Source organism: Schistocerca cancellata, chromosome 5 (assembly GCF_023864275.1).
Source record: "Schistocerca cancellata isolate TAMUIC-IGC-003103 chromosome 5, iqSchCanc2.1, whole genome shotgun sequence".
Classification (NCBI taxonomy): domain Eukaryota; kingdom Metazoa; phylum Arthropoda; class Insecta; order Orthoptera; family Acrididae; genus Schistocerca; species Schistocerca cancellata.
This window is the reverse complement of record NC_064630.1, coordinates 258952297-258978635: the sequence shown is the minus strand read 5'-3', so window position 1 is coordinate 258978635 and position 26339 is coordinate 258952297.

The following is a 26339-nucleotide window of genomic DNA, read 5'->3' as shown; positions in this document are numbered from 1 at the left end:
TGAATATATCATAAATAACACTTTACACATCTAATAGATCTGTTTTAAATAGTGCTGTTTTTGTTCCTGGTGTTCAGCTTCTCTTAGGAAGAATTCAATGAATTTAGATAACAATAATTTGAATATAATATCATCTGCATCATTGCTATTGTTGCTAGGAAAGTGAATAAAGTTTGCCATACTTCATTTCATACCCAATAATTCTACATATTACCTTTGCTTTTTATCTTGGAGTTTAAATTTTTGTACATATAATAAATACACTCCTGGAAATTGAAATAAGAACACCATGAATTCATTGTCCCAGGAAGGGGAAACTTTATTGACACATTCCTGGGGTCAGATACATCACATGATCACACTGACAGAACCACAGGCACATAGACACAGGCAACAGAGCATGCACAATGTCGGCACTAGTACAGTGTATATCCACCTTTCGCAGCAATGCAGGCTGCTATTCTCCCATGGAGACGATCGTAGAGATGCTGGATGTAGTCCTGTGGAATGGCTTGCCATGCCATTTCCACCTGGCGCCTCAGTTGGACCAGCGTTCGTGCTGGACGTGCAGACCGCGTGAGACGACGCTTCATCCAGTCCCAAACATGCTCAATGGGGGACAGATCCGGAGATCTTGCTGGCCAGGGTAGTTGACTTACACCTTCTAGAGCACGTTGGGTGGCACGGGATACATGCGGACGTGCATTGTCCTGTTGGAACAGCAAGTTCCCATGCCGGTCTAGGAATGGTAGAACAATGGGTTCGATGACGGTTTGGATGTACCGTGCACTATTCAGTGTCCCCTCGACGATCACCAGTGGTGTACGGCCAGTGTAGGAGATCGCTCCCCACACCATGATGCCGGGTGTTGGCCCTGTGTGCCTCGGTCGTATGCAGTCCTGATTGTGGCGCTCACCTGCACGGCGCCAAACACACATACGACCATCATTGGCACCAAGGCAGAAGCGACTCTCATCGCTGAAGACGACACGTCTCCATTCGTCCCTCCATTCATGCCTGTCGCGACACCACTGGAGGCGGGCTGCACGATGTTGGGGCGTGAGCGGAAGACGGCCTAACGGTGTGCGGGACCGTAGCCCAGCTTCATGGAGATGGTTGCGAATGGTCCTCGCTGATACCCCAGGAGCAACAGTGTCCCTAATTTGCTGGGAAGTGGCGGTGCGGTCCCCTACGGCACTGCGTAGGATCCTGCGGTCTTGGCGTGCATCCGTGCGTCGCTGCGGTCCGGTCCCAGGTCGACGGGCACGTGCACCTTCCACCGGCCACTGGCGACAACATCGATGTACTGTGGAGACCTCACGCCCCACGTGTTGAGCAATTCGACGGTACGTCCACCCGGCCACCCGCATGCCCACTATACGCCCTCGCTCAAAGTCCGTCAACTGCACATACGGTTCACGTCCACGCTGTTGCGGCATGCTACCAGTGTTAAAGACTGCGATGGAGCTCCGTATGCCACGGTAAACTGGCTGACACTGACGGCGGCGGTGCACAATTGCTGCGCAGCTAGCGCCATTCGACGGCCAACACCGCGGTTCCTGGTGTGTCCGCTGTGCCGTGCGTGTGATCATTGCTTGTACAGCCCTCTCGCAGTGTCCGGAGCAAGTATGGTGGGTCTGACACACCGGTGTCAATGTGTTCTTTTTTCCATTTCCAGGAGTGTAGTTTCTGCCTTTCCAATCACATGGTGAAGAATCTTGCAATATTGACTGTAGTGCTCTTTTAAGTAAATTCTCTGCATGAAACAAAAGCTCTCCCTTCCTGGTACCAGGTACTTTATTTCAGGTTTTAACCACTCTTTCTCTTGGCTTCCACTGTGACTGCCCCTGACCTGTTATAGAGAAAAGCTAGATTTATAGTTGAGAGAATATTTTAGGAAAGAATTAAATTTCAAATCTACTGCATGTTATTAGTAAACTTCATCACATCTCAAATTGTGTAAATTCTCCCAAGTTTCATGATTCTGATAAATTTTACTTTTCCCACCTTAATTAAAACTAACAGGTCAATGCTTCATTGCTGCAGTTTGTCTGTCACCATCAGATAAACCATTTATTATGGAGTTAACATCTATTTCATGAAAAACTGTGGGACTTATAAATAAATTTGCAATGTCTATTTTTGCACTATGCCCTTCTCTTCTTAGAGGGAATGTTACTGTAGCAATCAATTAGTGGAAATGTACCACTGTGTTGTCTATCATTTACTATCACTGTGTACTGGAGTCCCACATTGATGACCTGAACTTATGCTAAAACAGCATAAATTTGTGTTGTGGCAATGTGGCCATCACAGCCCCCATTGTATTATGCTGACCAAAAATTTTGTCAACTTGTGGTGCCCTCACTGTCAACAGACATGAACAGTGCTCTGTACAATGCCCAAGTGATTAAAAGTGACAGGGACACTTCCCACGCTGCAGCATCATCGTAAATCACAGGGGCACAATAATGTTGTGCAGTTGACAATCTGCTTGTTGATTTAGTTACGTACTCTGTCATTGTAATGTCTACCCCCTCTTCCTATTCCATCAACATTTTCATGAGCTGGACTACTGATCAGTGCCAACTGCATCACAGTCATTATCGTACACGTTAGACATGCAACTGCCTGAAACGCATGCCATCTCATCTGCACTGCACAGCAGGCCGTACATCCACTGGTCTGCGCAGCCACCTACATTACTGACCAATGCCCACCCCTAAATCTCCCTGTGCTGTGCAACCTTATTCCAACCACATTACCGAACTGAGCTGTGGACTACTTCATGGCTCACACTATTGCCATTTTGTGTGGACAACCCATGCCTGTGGTCTGCAATTCTTGAAAGCAATTTTGCCTCCACTTTCAACATCACAGATGACACAAAGTACATCACTCTATTTAGCCACCTTGACATCCAATATGACGTTATCTATGATGTCATCTGGGCACCACCATCTGTGGACAAGTATGGGACCACCAAAACAATGCTCTTATGACACCTCTCCCAGAGTCCCAGAGTGAAACTACACCATGTACTTTATGATGAATATTTACAGGGTGGGACCCCCTCCAAACTGTTGTGGCATTATTGCAGCAAAACAGACCCATGCACCCTGCACATGAGGTGCTGTGGATAATCTGTATTCTCAAGCTCCCATCTCAAGTACATATGACTTTACTCCCACTAGTAACCAGTCTCTTGATGCCCACCTGTCCCTGGCTGACTGCATTTTCGCCATTTCTCAACATAGGTACAGCATCAACAGAACTCCCAATAATGGTATGGATGTACAGGTCACAGCAGCCAATCCCCTTGTGTTTATAAAGCGAATTTCCCTCCAGCTGTCACTCCCGGTACAGCAGCAGCTATGCACACACAGTCTCACCTTTGTTGGTAACACACCAACTTTGGTGACCCTGCATGCTCTGTTGTCAACCTTGTTCCTACCCAAAACTAACCCCATGGCTCACAAGAGATGCCCCAAGCCGTGAGCAATGTGTAAGCCACCTCGACACAGTGTCACTGCCTGCCCACCAGCCCCCTGCTGCCTCACTGTTCCAACACGACAAAGCTGACACTCCTTTGTCTTCAGCCATGCCCACACAAAAGTGCATGCAACAGTGGCCTGTGCTGACTTCTTACTACACATCTGTCAACAGCATATGGACATCCTCCAGCAGGACAATGCATCCCTATGCAGCCACATAAACAGCACAGGCAAAACTTGCAGAGGCTCACTCCATCCTCAAGCACCTCCATTCCTCACCCATCATCTACACTTACAGAACTGCACCTGTCAATCAACACCTCGAGTCACCTGACACAGCCACCCCTGCCTCACTGTTTACTCACGTCATTATGTCAACTGCTGCTTATTCCATGCCTCCTTCACTACCTTAGGTCACCCGCATCATGCTCGTGGTAACGCCACTCACCTCCCCCAAACACCCACCCACGCAGAAAGATGATGCCTCACACACCACATCTGTGCCTGTGCAATATGCCACCACCTACACCATGCCCGTACCTATGCCTGCGTAATATGCCACTGCCCGTGCTGAGCCAGCACCTGCATGCAGCACTGCCTGTGATGCTATGTCCAAATTTCTACAGTTTGCTGATGATGCCACATGCACATGCAGACTACTGTCTTGCTCAGGCAACCCTGTTCCGCTGCTTGGGACACCAACATCCATGTGACCCGTGCTGACAAACTCTCAACCGTAATCTCCACCCCACCTAATCTTTTTATCATGTCAGCTATCAACAATGACATTGTGCACCACATTAACATTGAACCCAGCCTGCCAGTTAGTTCAGCACTCCAGACATCTACCCTCTGACCACCTCTGCATGATGAAGACAGTGGTGGGCGAGTTGTTGCAAGGTGGCACTGTTCATCCACAGAAGCATCTGGGCCTCATCCATCCACTTTGTTCCCAAGAAGGACAACTCAGTCAAATTTTGCAGGCACCTTCATGCCTTGAATGCTCACACAACCATTAGTAATTACCAGGTTCCTAACATCCAAGATTTCACACACTATCTTACTGATGCTAAGTGTTCAGTGTAATTGATTGTAAGGAAGCATATCTGGAGACACCAATGACATGACATTCACAAGACTGCCATAACCACACCTTCTGGATTTTTTAAGTTCCTTTTTATGCCTTATGGACTGAAAACTGCTGCACAAGCCTGGCAATGCTTTATAGACTGTCTGATCTTTAAATTTTCTTATTTGTATGTATATTATGTATATCTGGGTGATATCCTAATTTTTTCATCACATCAGCTCATGCTCTGCCCACCTTGAACAAGTTTGCAGTGCTCTTGAAGGCAACAGTGTAGTGATCAACACTGATAAATGTCAACTCTTTCAGCTGCAAGCTACCTTCTTGGGCCACATTATTAACACTTCCATCATCCTCCCAACTCCAGAGTGCACTGAGCTGATTCATAGCCTACTGCCACTTTCCGAACTCCACTCTTTCCTCAGGATGGTCAATTTCTATTACTGTCACTTTCTCCACAAAGCTGCCCTGCAGGAACCTTTAACACAGGTCCTCAAAGGCAAAAATACAACTGGTTACAGGAAGGTCACGTGGACCAAGTATATGCAGTGCACCTCCCAAGTGATCAAGGAGTCTGGTTCAGGTAGCCACCTTAACTCACCTGATTCTAGAAGATCCCCTGTCCATCACTGCTGATGCTAGCAGTTTAGTGATAGGAGTCATTCTTCAGCAACAGGTCTATGGCTCCAATCAGCCCTTGTGCTTCTTCTCCCATAAGCTGATGGAGGCACAGCAGATGCAGCCAGCTTATTACTCAGAGCTACTGGCCATTTACAAGGCAGTGCAGTACTTCAGAGAAGATACTGAAGGATAGCCCCTTGTCATTTACGTGGACCACTGACCATTGCTGACACCATCTGTAGCCCATCCAAGGATGAGTGCCTCTGCTATTACCATCACCACCAAAGGCATTACACAATTCACTACAGATGTCCATAATGTGAAAGGTGCAGACAGTGTAGTTGCTGACTACTTGTCAGGCATCAACACCATCTCAGCTGCAAATGACTTCAACAAGCTCCCGTAGACTCATTAGGATGACACTCAGTTACAGGATCTGTTAAACAATGCCTTCTCCTCTCTCATTATTGAGGCAAAGTTTATCACTGGTTCAATCCACCCTTCTCTGTGACATGTCCCAGAGGTACATATGGCTGCTCATCACACAATAAGATTATTTTTGACCTGTTTCACAACCTCGCCCATCCCAGTGTCAAACCTACTGCTCACCTGATAATTGAGTAAAATGTTTGACCTTATGTTAAATGAGACTGGAAGTTGTGGATGAGGGCCTGTGTATTGATCCGGCAATGTAAAACCACCTGACACACTCAGTGCCCAATAGGCACCTTCCAGATATTGAAGGAACACTTCCAACACATTCGAGTGGAGCTGGTTAGCCCCCTACCCCTACCTGGCAATTACCGCTACCCCCTCTCGATTGTTGACCCAGAAACAAGATGGGTATAGGCTACCCTCATCCGAGACACCATTGCTAAAACAGACTGTCATGTGTGCCTGGTTTGCATGTTTTGGCTGTCCTGCCTCAAAAACCATGGGTCAAGGTAGGCAATTTGAGTCCTACTGTTTGCTGAACTCTGTGAACTATGCGGCATTACCTGTTACAAAACCACTGCCTACCACCCTCAAGCTAGTGGGCTTGTTGAGAGCTGGCATTGGACTCTAAAGGCTGCTCTGATGTGCCACAGGGGTGAATGGTGTGATGCACTCCAATGGGTGCTGCTGGGTGTCTGCATGGTGCATAAACAAGACCTCAATGTATACTAGCTCAGATTTTATGTGGTGTGACACTATCCCTCCCTGGTGATTCCGTCTCTTCTGACCACCTCCCCTACACCAACCTCACTTCTGCCTTGGTAGAAAGCATCTAGCATCACATTACTAACCTTCACATTCCCTCCATTCCTCCCCCAATGCATCTCCTAAAATTTTTGTCTCTAAAGACCTAGCCACGTACAACCACATCATGCTGCATTATGATACTGTCCACACTGCAGTGGCCCCAATTATCATGCCTGCATAGAGTTCTCCAACATGGCCCCAACACTATGACATTCTGCTAAATGGCAAGCCAGTCATGGTCTCCATCACATGACTGAAACCTGCCTGGTATCTCATCAATGAGCCCCTGATATGGACCCTACCATCATGATGGCTTCCCTACTTACTCCTAACCCTCCTCCCCTATGACTGCATCCCCTCCTTTCCAGATGATACTCAATGTCAGCTGCTTCCACCCAGATGATCTTAGCCTCATGATAACAGACAAGGATCTGGAAGTCATAGGGGCCCACAGTGACTGCACAGTCTCATTTGAGTCCCCAGCACACAATTTCCAGGAAGGTTTCGCATTACTTTATAACACTGACCATGCAACTCTGTACGCACATTTCACCAACAACAGCTTCATGGTTATCTCCACAACTTGCTCACACCCTCTAAACAATGAGCTCCTCATGGAGCCATGCGATGCACACATACCCACTTCCCAACCTCCCCTTCCTACACTCATCTGCACAGGCCATGCCAACCACACACCAGCCCATTTCTGTGACTATCATCTCTACACCCTGCACCAAACCACCCTCACCAGCACTTTCACTCATCAGTCATCACCCCAACACCATGCTCCACATGGGTGGGGGAGGGGGGGAGGCTTCACTATGTTCTGGGGAAAAAAATGAAATCATGTCCCACTGATGGCCGAGAGAGACCCCATCAGAGGAAGTTTGGCTGCCAGGTTGCAAGTCTTATTCAAGGTGGCAACACATTGGGCAATTTATATATTAGTGATGGTGAGATGATGATGAGCACAAGACAACACCCAGTCTACATCAGAGAAAATCTCCAACCTGGCCAGGAATCAAACCCGGCTCCGCTGCATGGTAGGCAAACAAGTTATCACTCAGCTAAGCAGGCAGACTATGCACTGATGTTCCACAATTATAAAGCTGGATGTGAGGAACTATAAGTGCCCTTGATGAGAACTGTCTAAAATTAGATCAATATTTATGTTTCCAAATAAGTCACTTCTCAATGATTTATTCTTTGTCATATCAGTATCCTCTCATTTGTATCAATCCCCAAGAACAGAGAACTTTCCTCCCTGTTTACTAAATTCTATTGATGCTCTACATTCTTAACAAATCTTGTATTCTTATATTCAGTTCTCAGTAACTTTACTCCTTAATGGTATTTGTTGCTAACAACTGGTCCACAGCAAATCACAACTATAGCTCCTACAAATACTCATACTATGCAGTTCCTGATTTACATTCCATGACTGAGAGTTACCAAAAACTGAGCTCAGTGGGCACACACTAAATGAAAGTTGATGTCTGACATTTGTAGGCATCTAAATGAATAACAAAATTACATGACACTGTGGAAAGGTAAGCTAACTAAAATTCTAAGTTCTGTCTGTTTTTCATGTAGAAATCCTCCTCAATGTTTTGATCTGCAGACAAGATTGTCACTGTACTTTCTATACATTCACCCCATATTGTCATATGGCATAATCTTCTGAAGCAATAAAGTATCTATCTTACAGAAAAATTCAGTAAGAGTATTATTTGAATTTGACAGATGAACAGCTTATAGAAGCCCCTTCAGTTGCCTTAGCAGTCTTACTCCGCTAATATACTTACTCCACATTTGCAGTTGTGATTAATAGTAAGAATAAATTTAGAATAAACTGTGAAAACCAAAAGCACAATATTGGAAGTAAAAATAATTTATTTTTAGACTTTGCATCTTGAACTAGAGATTTTTAAATTCTGATACAAAAGTGTTTAACACATTGGTGGCAGACATCAGAAAGAAAACTGGAAACCCGCAAGTATTCAAAAACAAAATAAAATGATACATTATTAGGTAGTAATTATCAGAATATTTGGTCCCAGAAGTGTAAATATTGTTCATATTAAGCAAGTTTTAAGCTTTCCAGTGCACAGACAGCTGACTTTTCTGAAGAAAAGTCATGCAAATGCAAGAAGAGTAGAAGAAAGAGCAGTAGTTTCTTCCAAAGTAGCCACTTTTCTACTGAAATACGTTATATTCTGATTTATAATGTATAAAAAATACAGAAGTAAAAGAAATTTTCATAGTTAGTAATGTGAGCAAAATAGTACTAGTCATGAGTACAGAAGTGGCATTAGTTGTAAGTATAGAAGTGGCATGCATCAGATGCTTACAGCAGTTAATGTATTGTTTGACTCATTGACCTATGTGAATGCTCTTCTTCACGGTGGAATTCACAAAGCACAATGTGTGAATGACTGACTGAATGAATGATAAAAGCTATTACTGTTGCAATGAAATACATCAAATAAGTTTCAGAGGTCTGTAATCTGAAATATGGTATTATTTTAAAATTTTGTAATTCGGAATAGGTATTAAAATCCATGGAGAAGAAATAAAAACTTTGAGATTCACCGATGACATTGTAATTCTATCAGAGACAGCAAAGGACTTGGAAGAGCAGCTGAACTGAATGGACAGTACCTTGAAAGGAGGGTATAAGATGAACATCAACAAAAGCAAAACGAGGATAATGGAATGTAGCCAAATGAAGTTGGGTGATGCTGAGTGAATTAGATTAGGAAATGAGACTCTTAAAGTAGTAAAGGAGTTTTGCTATTTGGGGAGCAAAATAACTGATGATGGTCGAAGTAGAGAGGATATAAAATGTAGACTGGCAATGGCAAGGAAAGCGTTTCTGAAGAAGATAAATTTGTTAACATCAAGTATTGATTTAAGTGTCAGGAAGTCGTTTCTAAAAGTATTTGTATGGAGTGTAGCCATGTATGGAAGTGAAACATGAACGATAAATAGTTTAGACAAGAAGAGAATAGAAGCTTTCAAAATGTGGTGCTACAGAAGAATGCTGAAGATTAAATGGGTAGATCACATAACTAATGATGAGGTATTGAACAGAACTGGGGAGAAGAGGGGTTTGTGGCACAACTTGACTAGAAGAAGGGATCGGTTGGTAGGACATGTTCTGAGGCATCAAGGGATCACCAAATTAGTACTGGAGGGCAGCAAGGAGGGTAAAAATCGTAGAGGGAGACCAAGAGGTGAATACACTAAGCAGATTCAGAAGGATGTAGGCTGCAGTAGGTACTGGGAGATGAAGAAGCTTGCACAGTAGCATGGAGAGCTGCATCAAACCAGTTTCAGGACTGAAGACCTCAACAACAACAACAACAATGTGCTCTATGAAAATTAAAATAAATACCTTAAATAAAATCGTAGTTTGTTAATTTCTTCACCTGTTCATCATGTTCTATAGATCCCATCAAGAAAGGAAACCTTATATGAACATGGAACAAGTCAAAGTGTACATTAAAAAAAGACAAGAAATCATAATAATCTTCAGTCTTGGTGTGACCAAGGGAGTGTGTGTTTGGATGTCTGTGTGGTTGTATGTATGTGATTATGTGCATTGTTAGAAAAAGAGCTAGTGCTCAAAAGCTATTGTTGTGAAAACTGTTTTCTGTTATATATTACTGTGCACCATATAATGATCCACTATAAATGAGTGGTCACGTTTCCCTTATTTTACATATTTCTCCATCCAGGAATTTCCATTATTGTTATAAATTAAAAAATATACTATAATGAAAAAAACACTGGTTTCTCAGTTATATTGAATAACTGTTGTTTATGTCCTATTGTGAGCTTAATAAGTACTTGAATACATTTGTATTTAAAAAAAACCATACATACATTTATGAATATAGAGTCCTATTTATAACACATAAATAGGCTGCTATAAACACAGCACTATACTTCACTGAACTTTTCAAACATAGATCTAGATATTCATGTAATTTGTAGGAATGGTTAAAGAGAAATATATTTAATTTTGTTTTAAATAGGTTGGCTGATTAATGCTGTACAGGAGCTTTTGAAAACTTTCATTTCACACCAGAATCCATGACTCCATTGTGAACTTGTCTACAATGATCCCATTGTCAATGGGCCATGAACTCTAATCTTCCTTCCTTCTACATTAAGCCCTAGACAAGAAGGTAAAGACTATATGATAATCATTTTTATGTCTTGTGTTGTTATTTTATTCACTGTAGTTCAGCTGACATTCGTTTTATTTGTCAGCAATGCAGTTGCTTATTTCTGCTAAATAGATACCCTGACAAAAATTCCATAAAACAACAGGGAGTTACAATATTCGAAATAATTCAACATTTATGTCTTTAAGTGAATACAACGGGAGATACCTCCAAGGGAACAATAAGCTGAACAAAACTTCTTGTTTACTTTGCAAATTTGTTGAATCAGTTTTAACTTGTTATCCAGTTAGATCCAAAGGAATTTTACATACAGGTCTTCATTTACTTTAAACTTCATGGAACAGAAATAAAAACTTTGAGGTTTGCCAATGACATTCTAATTCTGTCAAAAATGGTGAAGGCCTTGGAAGAGCAGTTCATCTAAATGGATAGTCCTGAAAATAGATTATAAGATGAACATCAACAAAAGTGAAACAAGCATAATAGAGTATAGTTGATTTAAATCAAGTGACGCTAAAGGAATTGGATTAGGACATTAGGTGCTAAAAGTAGTAGATGAGTTTTGTTGTATAGGTATCCAGATAAAATGGTGGTCAAAGTAAAGAGAGTATAAAATGTGGACTGGCAGCAGCAAGAATAGCAATTTTTAGAAAGAGGACTTTGATAACATTTAACATAAAATTGAATGTACGAAATCTTTTCTGAAGCTATTTGTGTGGAATGTAACCTTGCACAGAATTGTAACATGGACATTAACCATTTCAGATAAGAAGTGAATAGAAGCTTTCAAAATGTGGTGCCACAGAAGAATGCTTAAGATTAGATGGGTAGCTCAAATAACTAATGGGGAGGTATTGAATTAAATTGAACTTCATGGCACAGCTTGACTAAAAGAAAGGATCACTTGGTAGGACATATACTGAGGCATGAAGGAATCATTAGTTTGGAAATGGAAGGGTGTGTTGGGGCTAAAAACTGCATAAACAGACCCTGTGCAATAAGAAGATTCAAATTGATGCAGGTTGCATTAGTTATGCAGAAATGAAGAGGACAGACTAGCTTTGAAAGCTGCATAAAACTAGTATTTGAACTGACAGTCACAATCACAATTGCAACAACAACAACAACAAAAACAGTGCACATAAGAATCATATTCAGTCTTAAATAAATGGATATGTTGAAATGTTCAACTACATGTATGAAGCAGATCACATTTTATGTATGTAATTGCAGTAAAACAGATAGCATATGAGCTAAAGCTATTCAACAAGTACATAAAATAAATCATGTATACATTACTTGATTATCTGTACAAATAACAAGAGACAACAACACTACGTAAGGAGGCTGTAGGATGCTGGGATGCTTGGGAATGAGTGAGTGATGGTGACAGGCTGTGGGGTACAGAGAAAACACTGATAACAATTACAAATAATGTTTTGATCTTGTTATATGGCTCAGTGAAGCAGACACGCCTCTCCTCACTGACCCTGGCTGGGGCTGATGAACTGGCAAAGGCTTCTGCTTGGTGCTGCTGGCCTGGCATCTCACACTGCCGAGGATGGAAGCCTCTGTAGGCTGCAGGTATTGACATCAGCAGCAGTGTGTCAGGTTGTGCTATGGCAATGCTCCACTCACAGGAGATGACCCATTGGTTCTGCACACAGCCACAATGGTGGCATGAGGAGACTGACATGTGCTGCTTCACTCGGCATTGCATAGGGCTGGTGGCCACTTGAACCACTCGTGCCACTGTGAGAGAACGCAAATTTGGCTGTGTTGGACAGACTCATTGCCATTGGGCAGTAGACAGCTGATGGCTGGTGTTGTGGCTCTGAGTCCTGCTAGGAACTCAGCATCAGAGTCAGCAGGCACAGATGACAGATTGGCAGGGCTGAGACACAAAGGCGCATGAAGAACTTAGTGCACATGATAGGCACAGCCTGGTTTTAAACTCATGGCTGCAGCTAGCAGGGACCAGTCATCTCAACATCCAGCATCACTCTGATGTTATGGCGATACTGCTAGCCTCCAGTGATGACAAGTAATCCCCACCTTAAAATTCAGGCTCATTTATATGCCTCCAGTGCCATTTGTTTCATTAAAACCTGGAATCTAGTCACACTGCCAAAACAAGAGGCTTGCCCTGGTTCAATGACTGCCCCACTTTCTACATTGTTATGGCTGTGCACCACAATTTACTGCTGAGCCTGGCTATCCTTGCTCTGCAATTCACTGGTATGTCTGTTATTGTAACGCACATGGCCCCACACTTGTGTTTACCAATGCACCACTGTTAACATAGCACTCAATGGAGCTTCCATGCAACTTTTTCTTACTTTTGTTAAAGACTAATAATTTTCCAACCAGAGACTTGGTCATAGTACTGCAAGCTATACATAGTATGAAGTCACCATCAATTACTGAGGTCCTCACCAATTCATTCCAAGTAATAGCTACCTACAGTTAACTACTAGATATAGCTTAAATGATTATTTATGTAAATGACCATTAATAAAAAATTATATTAAATCAGTCCGCCACTCGTGGTCTCGCAGTAGTGTTCTCCATTCCCGAGCACAGGGTCCCGCATTCAATTCCCGTTGGGGTCAGGGATTTTCATCTGCCCTGAGATGACTGGGTGTTGTTGTATCATCACAATCATCATTAATCGACATTACGGTTGGAGGAAGGCAGTGGCAAACCACCTTCATTAGGACTTCGCCTATTATGGTGGTGCGGGTCTCCCGTATCATTCCCCTACGCTCTGTCAAGAAGCATGGGACTTCATTTCCATTTCTGTATTAAATCACTATGAAAGAGTGAACAAAAAATAAAATATTTGCATGAAATAATGTGCATCTAGAGGGCAGATGGTCATACTTTGTTCAAGCTAGTGTTATATTTTTATCAATTTTAACACAAATATTTCACACTTTAAAAGCAAATGTGTAGATGTGTAGGAAGTCTGCTGATAAATTACAGAATACTCTATTGTTTTGTAATAAGAAGTCACAAAATAACTGTAATAATAGTGAGATTATTCTAACATTATGTGTAAATATGTAAATAGCCTTAGTTTTGAATGGTGATCATTGTTTTGATATTTAACATGGATTCAGTAGTGTATCATGTCGTAGAAAGTATTTAATGGTGATCAGCTGCACACACATGGTCTTTATCCTTGGACGTTAATATGTGATTGTTGGAGGCTGTGTTGGTGGTGTAGTCAAGGTAATCGAGGATAAAAGTAGTTTTGCTAGTTAAGCACATCAGACCTTGTTTGGGTGTCAATCATTTGACTAAGAATTATTTTTGGAGAGGTCAGGCACATACTTTCTTATTGTTGGACTTAGAAGAGTTTTGAGTGGACACAGATTATACTTTAACTACTCACTATACTTACAACATTTGATAGTGATATTGATGATTGACTTTGAGAGCCCATAAGAATATCAGTTTTAGTTGTGGGGCTGGAGACAACAGACAACTTTATTTGTTTTGCAGCTGTCGGTATTGAGACTCACCTGTGATGGAATTATCTGCTTATTTTTGCAGTGATGGTTGGGGTAATGAATGAATAATAGTGAGAAATTGTGCTGTTAGATGTTAAGTGTTTGTCCACAAATTTCATGACTGAAAGGCTGTTAAAAGAACTTTGCACACATGTATCCTGTTTACATCGCACTGCTGGGCTATATTAATTATTATTTATCTTGGTTTTTGTTTCCATCTTCAGTTGGGGAAGGCCACTATTTGCAAGCATGTTAATTACTATCAATAAACTTTTATTTGATGAAAATGATAATTACATGTTTTGACAACATTATTAATCTCACAAAATTTGTCAATGCAATTTATTTTTATAACTTAAATTATAATTGTCAGATTGTCAAATTAGTAAATGTACAGACTTCAAAGCACTGGTGTATGAATGACATCAATGACACTGAAGTGAGCTAAGCTAATAGTGCAGGTCATGCACTGTCCACACTAATTGTGGATTTTAAAACTGTTGGTGCAGTTGCACAACCCAACTGGGTCTTTGTAAAAAGTTCTGGTAGGATAAGTCTGGGTTGTTATTTTTTTAGGTTCTGGTGACCTTTTACTGTGAATTTCACCTTTTGTAGTTGTATCCCTATATGTGAAGGTAGGTTTATCCCATACAAAGACTTGATTTTAATAGAAATCAGCACAATGGTGATAAATTATAATATATTAATGTGAAATGGCCTTCCATTGCCAGCTGCTGGAATTCATGGAAGGGCCGAGCCCCAGTTAACATCACTTGTGGTTGACATCATGTAAACTTATTCTGTGAAAACATTTAGAATTTTCCTTTACAATGGAATGAAGCAAAAAGTCAGTTAACATCAACCAATAACCACAGAGTGCCAGAAGGGCTTAAAAACTTGCTTTGAAATTTATCCCTTTAAAAAAATTATAACAAGATCAACATCAATAATCATAGAGTGCCAGAAGGCTTGAATATACTTTAAAACTCTCTCTTAAAACTATTCACAGCAAGATCAAAATCAATAATCATGAAGTGCCAGAAGGTTTAGAAATTTTTAAGTATTACAACAAGCTTAAGATTAATACGGAGCCCAAGAAGGCTTAGAAATGTTCCCTTTTCAAAAAATTAGGAACACTTTAACAGAAACAGATCAAAATATTTTACAGTTCTTCCAAAAACAATTAAGAGAGTAAATCTCCCACTTCATAACAACTAGGCCTTAGTGGTGACTACCCGGAACATAGCATTGCAATAAGCATAAGAACTTAACTAAAGTGACCATCAGTCCAAAACTGCAACTGGGGATGGGTTAGTGGTCCCAATGAGGTCCTAGTATCAGCCTCTGGGCCAGAATTGTGCCTGATTCCCCTATCAGTATCAAGTAGGCTGGCTGGCAAGGCACACCAGAACGATTTGTTGGCTCGTCGGACAACAAGGAGCCAATTCAGCATACATTATGGCCAATTAGCCCAGCCTGCAAAACTGAGAACCTGATATTACTGTTGGATCAACTTAGACAGTAATCACATAAAACATAAGAATTATTCACCACTTGAACCTTCTGCAAATATGTTCCCTTTTTTAAAAAATCAAAGATACCAAACACTTACATAATATTGTAATACTTAATCCCAAGAAATAACCACAGATAACTGCAATAAAACTATTAGAACTATTATTTTTCTCCAGAATTCTGAAAAAAGTAGACATTCACACACACACTCATGCACACGCTGACAAACATTTAAACAAGAAACACAAGATTAATCCAGGGTAATTACAACAAGTTGCCTCCACAAACCTAGTATTAGGACAAAAAATTTTGCTAGATACAAACACTAAACCTCACCAATACAAGATATGCATAAACAGTCACAACAGTTCACAGTGTCTGCTACATGACAGCCATCTCTCTGTGTAGCTAGGGCTAGTGTACACCCCATTGAATGGCCAATGTAATTATAAAAACAATTAAAAAGGAGTTTAACAGCTCAGCAAAATAATTGCCCTGTCTATCTCAGTAGGACTCCTATTAGTTGGACCTCTTCACAGACCTTCCAAAAAAACAGTACCACAAGCAACTCAAACAATACTAAAACCAGTCACTGTGCAGCAACAGGGATGAATTACAAGTAATCAGGGGCACACAGAGACCAGAAGTTGCCAAAAGACCCAATGCATGTTGTCCGCTGAGACAACCAACCAACCAGCCAATGGTCATTCCCAATTAAATCACAGGGAAGGGAAATGAATTACCAACTGACAGCTTATTACCAAAATGTCTTCAAAAGTGGATGGACAGCAACACAATGGGCAGCAGTAGCAACATACTTTTTATGGAAAACCTATTGCCATCAGCCTCTAATGGAATGGAGCCTTTGATCACTTCCCACACAACTGGCCAACCATTGTCCCAGCCACTTCAGCTCAGAGCCCCAATTTCCTCCCAGCACTGCCTGAATGAGATTTGCACACTGCAGAAATTTTGCCTATCAGCTGCAGTGTCTCAGCAGCACCACCGTATGGCCAGAGGATAAACGAATCAGGGGAAGACACCAAAAAGAGAAATTGATACTAGCCAACATGACTCATAATGTGATTGTGCATCAACTAACACAAATCACAAAAAATGTACTCCTGTAGTTGCAGAACATCATAATATTATCACTGTATCTTTGGTTATCAGCAAAACAGAAATAATATTAGTATTCAGTTTTAAAACTCATCAATTAATAGATTTTTTATTAAGTTTTTGTTCTCATTGGCTTCTCTTAACAGATAATACATAATCTTGATATCACCCCACCTGCTGAGGGTGTGGCAACAGAGAATCTTTGTGAGATTAAGGCTTATACTTTTTCCTGTGGGCTAATTGAGAGCCTGTTTCACTATCATGACTGGTAAGCTAAAGTTGGAGGCTTTGTAAGTATGCTTGTGTCACCAGCAAACATCACAGTTACTGAAACATCCTTTAAAGCCATTGTAAAATCACTAGTGTAGGTAAAAACAAGACTGGGAGCAGTAAAGATACTTGTGATACCCTGTACATCATACTCTCCCGCTCTGAGGTGAGTTTAATCCCTGTGACACAGTCTGTCAGTGTGACTCTCAGTGTTCTGTTAAGAAGGTCATACACAAAAGAGGGATGCAGTCAGTGGCCCAACACTTCAGTTTGCCAAGTATAATATTATGATCTGGACAATTAAATGCTTTTGCAAGGTCACTGGTTAAGCTGAGAGGATAAATTTTCTTGTTTAAGTCTAACAGGACTTTATTTATGTGCTGACCTTAAGTCATCAGAAGTTGCAGCAACATGATTTCTCACACATTCCTCTCACTGTCTCATTCTAGCATGGTGCTGAAATCAGCATGTGTGTGGCACCACCTAGTTTCAGCTGCTTCTTATCAGGTACAGTGGTCTCCTAGATTCAGAAGTATCCACTATTTCACTCACTTTTCTGCAGGATGTCACTATCCATACTGCTGCAGAGTCCTCTACTTGGTCCATATTGGTGACAGTGTTGGTTACCATCAAACATTAATGTTTATGATCTTCACAGGAATGCTGCCGGATATGATCATCTTCACTACACAATATTTCGGCAATCCATCTGGCCACCATCTTCAGGTGTGACCACTGAGTACACAATCATGCTGGAACTGAATGAACATCAGAAACAGAGGCTCTTTTATTGCCTGGGTACCCGCCACTGCACCTGTGCAAGAAGCAGAAGAACTGCCTCCTGAAAAATGATGAATTGCAGCGCTGCCAGCAGTAGAAATTGGCAAAAGTGATAAATGACAAATTAAGAGGTAGTGGGTTGAAAACCAAACTGTTGTTTTATATCAGATAAAATGGGGTTCCGTATCTTGCTTAAAGGAAAACTTTTATCTCTATTAATAATGTCATCAGATAATTATATTTTGATGGACTCCTTGAGCACACAGTCCCAGTAACGAGAAGCCGGATCGGAGTGTCTCTTTAAATAACATATTGTGCCCTTAACTGAGACAATGTTCAGCAACAGCAGATTTGTCAGGCTGGAGCAAATGTATGTGATGCTGATGTTCCACCCATTGGCCATGAAACATGTCAATAGTCTGTCCAATATAGGCCTTTCCACAATGACAGGGAATTTTATTAACTCCAGGCCTTCCCACTGCCAAATCATCTTTAACAGATCCAAACAGGGATCATGATTGTGTACTCAGCAATCCCACCTGTAGATGGTGTCCAGATGGACTGCTGAAATACTGTGTGGTGAAGATGGTTATATTCAGCAGAATACCTGAGAGGAGCATAAACATGTAAGATGCCAGAAAAATCTACGGAATCACAAACTTCAATGCTATTTTTGTAGTAGTTGGTGTTGATGCTTAAGAAAGCTTGTTTTCTGTTGTCTGAATTTGTTACGTGCTGCTAAATGCCTTGGCTGAGTTTTTCATGTGGCTGGTGTGGCTGGTTACTGTACATAAATAGGGGTCAATGTTATCTTAATGCAAGAAAAATTGACTGGTTTGTAGTTCACCTGAGGTTATTGGGGAATGACCCATTTTGAAAATTAAGAACAGTGCAAAATTGTAATACTCAGATAAGTAACATTACCTGAGTCACTAGCAGAACTAGTTATTCCAAGCATGAATAATAAGATGTCATTCATTAGCTGAGATTATTGTAATGTCCTCAGTTAAAATATTTCATAGTTAAAAAGGTGCATTCTCTGAAATCATTTATGTTGTGTTTCTAGCTTGGGTAACCAAGTTGTACAATTATACCACAGTTGCTAATGGCAATTAAGTGTTTTAAAATACTGTCTTATTAATAGTGTGAGAAATCATTGTGTTGTAGCATGGGTTCACAATGAGGAATGGGGTTACACATAATACACAGTTTATTCAATCACAGAGTGCATAAGTTATGGGTCATGCGGTGAACTCATACAGAACATGAACAGACTAGATGTACTTGTAATCATATGACTAATACAGACATGTTGATGCATACAGATTAACAGGTACAGACTAAAAGGTACAGACTGACAGATACAGAATAGCGACAAGTACAGAATGGTTGACAGTTACAGACTGCTGACTGGAGCTGCTGCATGGTTACATAATGAGCATTCTGTCCACCAGGGGCTGCCAGGTCTCTCAGCTGCAGGTGATTTAGATGCTGGAGCATGATCAGTGGCTTTGGTGAGAGAGGTGGGGAGGGGGGGGGGGCTGGAGCAGTCAAGCAGCATGCTACTTGAACTGCATGATGCACACTGTGTCAGAGGCAGCCAAGGTGTAGTAATGGATGAGTTGCTACACAATGTAATTAACATTTGCTGAGGATTATGGGATTGAAATCATAATAAAGAAATTCTTACTGAAGATTTTAAAATTATTTAAAGAAGTATGTATGTTGGATGTTGCAATTGCAATAAGGGCAATGTTGTTTAAAGGAATATGACACACACCTTTCAAACTAGTCCTTCCACAAACAACAACTGTTACAGTACTTGATGTCTTGTATTGGTTTCTCTGAAGAATTCTTTACTTAAGGCAAACTTAGAGGCATTTAATAAGTTCTGCTTACAAAATGGAGTCAGTATTCTACGATAACATCATTTTTGAAATGGCTGAAAGGAGCAAATTGGGTTAGTAATCTGCTAAAGTCCTGTTATGTAGATGTGTGTTAATGAAGCATATTTAAGTATGTAAGGAAACAAGCTTTATGTAACAGGTTGTCTACAGAGATAGTTTTAGGAAAGTCCTACCAAGTCAGCACTAATCAATGGTGAAAATGGAAGGGAAGTATCAGTGAATTAAATGTGAATCATTGGTATTTGGTTGCTACTGGACACACACCATCAAAAGCAAACATACATAAACAGCATAAAAGTCATTGTGTCTGTAGTGGCCAACATCATAAGGGAAACAATAGGGTGGATCTCAGGCCACACATGGCCAAATACCTGTTGTCATGGGTAGGAAAAGTAAGTCCTTTTTAGGATAAATCCAGACAACAGGTTCCCCTGCCTAAAGAATATCACCTTTAAAAAATACTGAAAAGCCACTGAAAAGACAGATTTTACCACTCCAATAATCACATACACCAGATGTCACACAGAAAAACAAATATTTGGAAAGAGTAACATGGGGCATTCCACAGACTTAATAATCCTTCATCAAAACATGCAATCAATAAAAAATAAAATACAACTGTTAGAAGTTGAGCTCCAGTCTTTGAGCTGCACAGTAGTTTGTGTTACTGAGTACTGGTGTAGGGAGACAGAAATCCAACTTGTAGTGTTATCTTATGAAAGGGCACACTCTTACTGCAGAACTGCTTCAATCGGTGGAGGCTCATGCATTTATATCAGAAAACGAACACAGTTCATATAAAGACTTGACCTCAGTACAGCAAGTGAAGAAAAATACTTTGAAATATCAGTTATTGAATTAACAGGGCTTGATATCACCAAGGAATTAATAATTTTATGTGTGTATAGATCTCCCACTGGTAGTGTGGACACTTTTTTTTTTTTTCAATTAATTTACAGAAGTTCTAGATAAAGTCTCAAGTATGAAGGTCCATGTAATTCTGTGTGAGGACATTAACATCAACAATATCATAAATGAATCCAGCAGCACCCTCATAAATATCCTTCAAAGTTTTGGTATGTCCCTGTTGGTCAATAGTGCGACAAGGGTTACTACAATGACTCATCAGTAATTATCCATGTGGTCACAAATATGGACAGGGAAAAATGTGATGTAGCTGTAAAAGATCTCAGATTAGCAGACCATCAGTAAAATCAAGGATCGAATCATTCCCTAAACTACAAGCCTACAAGTGATATCTATCAGAAATCAAAATAAAAGGTTTTTCAAAGGAACTTGCAAAAGAAAAGCTGAGATGAAGTGTATAAGGGAACAAATGTGATTATGAAATTTTCTAAATTCTCCACATTATTTAAATTGAACTCTGAAAAGGCGTTTCCAAAAGTATTCATATCTGTATCAACATTTCACAAAAATAGATGGATAACAGCAGGTACTAAGAAGTCCTCCCAGACACTTAAATACCTCAGTTCCATGAAAAAGAGCTGCAATGATCCAGAATTCTTACATTTCTATCATAGGTACAAAAAGATCTATAGGAAGGTGCTGATTGCTGGAAAAAAGTCATTTAATGATAAAATAATATATAATGCAGAGAATAAAAGTAAAGCAGTCTGGGATGTTATAAAAAAGGAAATGGGGAGAGGCAAAGAAATGGAGAATAATGTACTGCTGAGGAAGAAGGATAAGGTAATAAATGATCCATAACACTTAGCAAGCTATGTAAATGAGCATTTTTAAAGTATTACAGAGAAGTTACAGCAAAAATTCCCCCAAACAAATATAACAACTGTAAATAATGTTGTAGCAAATATTATGATGTTACTTCCAACCACAGAAAATGAAGTCAATGAAACTGTTCAAAAACTAAAAAAATACATAGTCAGTAGGCTTACATTAAGTACCAATGTGTGTACTGAAACAATGCATAGAGATTATACAAGGACCATTAACAAATATAATAAATGAATCCTTCACATCAGGGACATTTCCAGAGCAGTTAAAACAGGCAAGAGTTGTACCTTTGCTTAAGAAAGGGAATCCGGAAGACATAGAAAATTACCAGCCCATTTCCCTGCTGTCACCATTCTCGAAAATAATAGAACCAATTATGAAAGACAGATTAATGAATTACCTGAATAAACACAACCTTTTAAGGGAATCACAGTTTGGTTTCCAAAGTGGCAAAAATACGGAGTCAGTCACAGTAGAATTCACAAAGGTTGCACTTGATGCTCTTAACAAAGATGAGTGTGTGTCAGGCATATTTTTGGATCTTTCTAAGGCCTTTGACACAGTTGACCACAAGAGTCTATTAAATAAATTAGACGCATTAGGAACAAGAAGGGTGGCTAATGACTGGTTTAAATCATACCTAGCAGATAGGGTACAAATAGAAGAGATAACATATTCTTCAAATAGATCTAAACTTTTAGTAAAACACTTACCAGAACCAAAATACATTAATATAGGTGTTCCACAAGGCAGCATATTAGGACCAATAATATTCCTGATATACATCAATGACTTTCCCAGCAGTGTTACTCATGGTGAAAAAATTCTCTTCGCTGATGAAGCAAAATTATAGTCACTGAGAAAACAAGAGAACTCATTGCAGAGAAAGCAAATGAAGCTCCCAAGGAAGTTTATGACTGGTCAATAAGCAATAAAGTGACACTGAACATAAAGAAAACTAATGCCATGTATTTCAGTTTGAAGAGGGAAAATGACAATGTTAAATTAAATGTAGCTGGCACCTCTATAGACTGTGTAACAAATGCAAAATTTCTAGGAATGAATATTGATTCTCAGCTGAAGTGGTGTGAACACACAAAGGTACTTGCAAACAGAATATCATCAGCATGTTATGCCCTTAGAATCCTATCATCAGTGTGTAACATGGAGTGTCTTTTAGTTACATACTATTCATATGTACACTCAATTCTTAGCTATTTCATTCCTTTCTTTGGAACAAATGCACAAAATATGAACACAACTTTCAAACTCCAGAAAATAGCCATAAGAATCATAACCAAAAATGGTAGTTGAGCTCATTGAAAAGATCTGTTCAGAACACGGGATTTTAGCTGCTCGGTCTGAATACATTTACCAGTCAGTTGTACACATCAAAAATAACATTGGTAATTACTGCATGAACAGTTCTGTCCATGACCATGGAACAAGAGCTAGACTCAACTTACATTTGCCAAGAAAAAATAAACATAAAACTCAAAACAGCATTTTCTACCAAGGAATAAAACTGTACAATAAATTACCAACACAGATAAAAGAAATTGCAAAAATACACTTATTTAAAAATGCAGCTAAAAAGTACCTGTTAAGCAATACATTTATACATTGAAGGATTACTTAGATAAAAGAGTAGGGGTTTGGTAAGAAAAATGTTATACAAAGAAATAATAATAATGATTATAAAACATCCAACATCCCACATAACACCTTCACACTATGTTTTGTCCTTCCTTTTTTTTCCTTTTCTAGAAAACCTTACCCCCAAGCTATGCATTGCATAATACTAACACCACTTCCTCTTTCTGAGCTCAGCATCTCACTCATTATAGAGTGATACTGACTCTGTTTCTCAGGATAGCAAATGGGAAATATTGTGGTGCAGAAAGTGACCCAGAGATCACAAGTGTGTGTGTGTGTGTGTGTGTGTGTGTGTGTGTGTGTGTGTGTAGTGAGTGAGATGTTATGAAACAATGTGTGTACTACTACTGTGATTTTAAGCATGATTCTGAAAGTTGAATGGTGCAGAAAATGATCCAGATATCACAAGTGTGTGTGTGTGTGTGTGCGTGTGTGTGTGTGTGTGTGTGTGTGTGTGTGTGTGTTTGTGTGTGTGTGTGTAGTGAGTGAGGTGTTATGAAACAATGTGTGTACTACAATTTGATTTTAAGCATGATTCTGAAAGTTGAATGGTGCAGAAAATGACCCAGAGATCACAAGTGTGTGTGTGTGTGTGTGTGTGTGTGTGTGTGTGTGTGTGTGTGTGTGTGTGTGTGTGTGTGTAGTGAGTGAGGTGTTATGAAACAATGTGTGTACTACTACTATTACTACTAAAGCAAATACATGCATGTGATTTTAAGCATGATTCTGAAAGTTGAAAAAGAGACAGACTTAGAATTAAGCTGATAATTTAATAGTAATTTTGTGTTCAGTATCCTCAAAAACATAAAGATGAACTGTATCACTAAACATACGAAGAAAAAGTTACAATTTGTAAGACAATGAAATCAGGAAATTCAGTAAGCATGAAGACAAATCACTATCTCTATTCTGATATCAGCATACTACTCATTCATGCACAGTATACTAAAGTACAAGGTTCTACTCTGGGATAACATTCCACTACATGCATGTTGATGTTCTTTTGATATTACTCATTAACACAAGTTTCATCAGTGTACAGCCATCTATTCCGTAGTAGTGTAAGTTCACTTGAACAAAACATTAAACTTCAGAAAAAGAGCTGTAAGAATCAGAAAAGGGGTTGGCAAAAAAAAAAAAAAAAACATGCAGAGTAATTTTTAAGGAACTTAAAATTTTGACTTTCCTAGCTATTTGTATTTACAAGCACATCTGTTGCTCAACTGTCACGAGAGTTCTTTAGTATTGAACAGTAAAGTTCATACTTATGAAACATGAAACAAAAACAACTTTCACAGGGAGAAACGCATAACAGCCCTAAAACAAAAATATGTGATATATCAACCAAAACTGTTATTTAGAGTTTTACCTCGAAGAATCAAGTAAGTTTTCATACTAGTCCAGATTTTTTTTTTTTTTAAAAAAGAAAAAGTCAATATTCAACACCTTCTGCAACATTAATGACTTTATGCATAATGAAGCCCCCACCCACGCACCCATCACAGTGGTACAAATTTATATGCCAACAAGCTCTGCAGATGATGAAGAGATTGAAGAAATGTATAATAAGATAAAAGAAGTAATGGAGATTAAGGGAGATGAAAATTTAATGGTGATGGGAGATTGAAATTTGACAGAAGGAAGAGGAAGAGAAGGAAAAGTAGTAGGTGAATATGGATTGGGGGAATGGAATGAAAGAAGAAGCTGCCTGGTAGAATTTTGCATAGAGAATAATTTAATCATAACTAATACTTGGTTTAGCAGTCATGAAAGAAGGCTGTATACATGGAAGAGACCTGGAAACACTGTAAGGTATTTGATTGATCACAATTCATTGCTTAGTTATGTAGCTTACAACTCAAGAAATTGCAAAAAAGATAGGAAGTTAACAAGATAAGATCTGGATAAGTTGAAAGAACCAGAGGATGTTGAGAATTGAATGTAACTACTGATGCCACCTCCCTGTAAACTAACATTCCTAATGCCCATGGCCTTACTGCTGTCGAACACTGCCTTTCCAGATGCCCTATCGATTCCAAACCAACAACCTCCTTCCTAGTCTCCATGACCAACTATATCCTCACCCACAATTACTTCTCCTTTGAAGGCATTACCTACAAACAAGTCCACGGTACAGTTACGGGCACCTGCATGGCACCATCCTATGCTAACCTATTCATGGGCCATCTAGAGGAATCCTTCCTAAAAACCCAGAATCCTAAACCACTTACCTGGTTCAGATGCATTGATGACATCTTTGCTACCTGAATTGAAGGTGAGGACACCTTATTCACATTCCTCCAGAACCTCAACAAATTCTCCCCCATCTGCTTCACCTGGTCCTACTCAACCCAACAAGCCACCTTCCTAGACGTTGCCCTCCACCTCAGAGATGGCTACATCAGTACCTCCATCCATATCAAACCTACTAACCACCAGCAACACCTCCACTTCGACAGCTGCCACCCGTTTCATACCGAGAAGTCCTTTCGGTACAGCCTAGCCACCCATGGTCGTCGCAGTGACGAGCAGTCCCTCTCTAAATATACTGAGGGTCTCACTGAAGCCTTCACTGACCATAATTATTCTCCCATCCTTGTACAAAAACAAATCTCCCATGCCTTATCTTTCCAGTCTCCCACCACCTCCCAAGTCCCACAGTCCGACCACAGAGGAGCATTCCCCTCGTAACTCAGTACCATCTGGGACTGGAGCAACTAAATGCATTCTCCACATGGGTTTTGATTACCTCTTGTCATGCCCTGAAATGAGAAATGTCCTACCCACTATCCTTCCCACCCCTCCTACCATGGTACTTCACTGTCCACTGAACCTACGCAATATACCCGTCCGTCCTTAAACAACCCTTGCTCCCAATCCCTTACCTCATGGCTCATGCCCCTGTAATAGACCTATATGCAAGACCTGTCTCATACATCCTCCTACCACCACCTATCCAGTCCGGTCACTAACATTACCTATCATATCAGAGGCAGGGCAACCTGTGAAACCTGTCATTTGATCTACAAGCTAAGCTGCAACCACTGCGCTGCATCCAATGTAGGCATGACAACCAACAAGCTGTCTGTCCACATGAATGGCCACTGACAAACTGTGGCCAAGAAACAAGTGGACCACCCTGTAGCTGAACATCCTGCCAAACATGATACCCCTCATCTCAATAA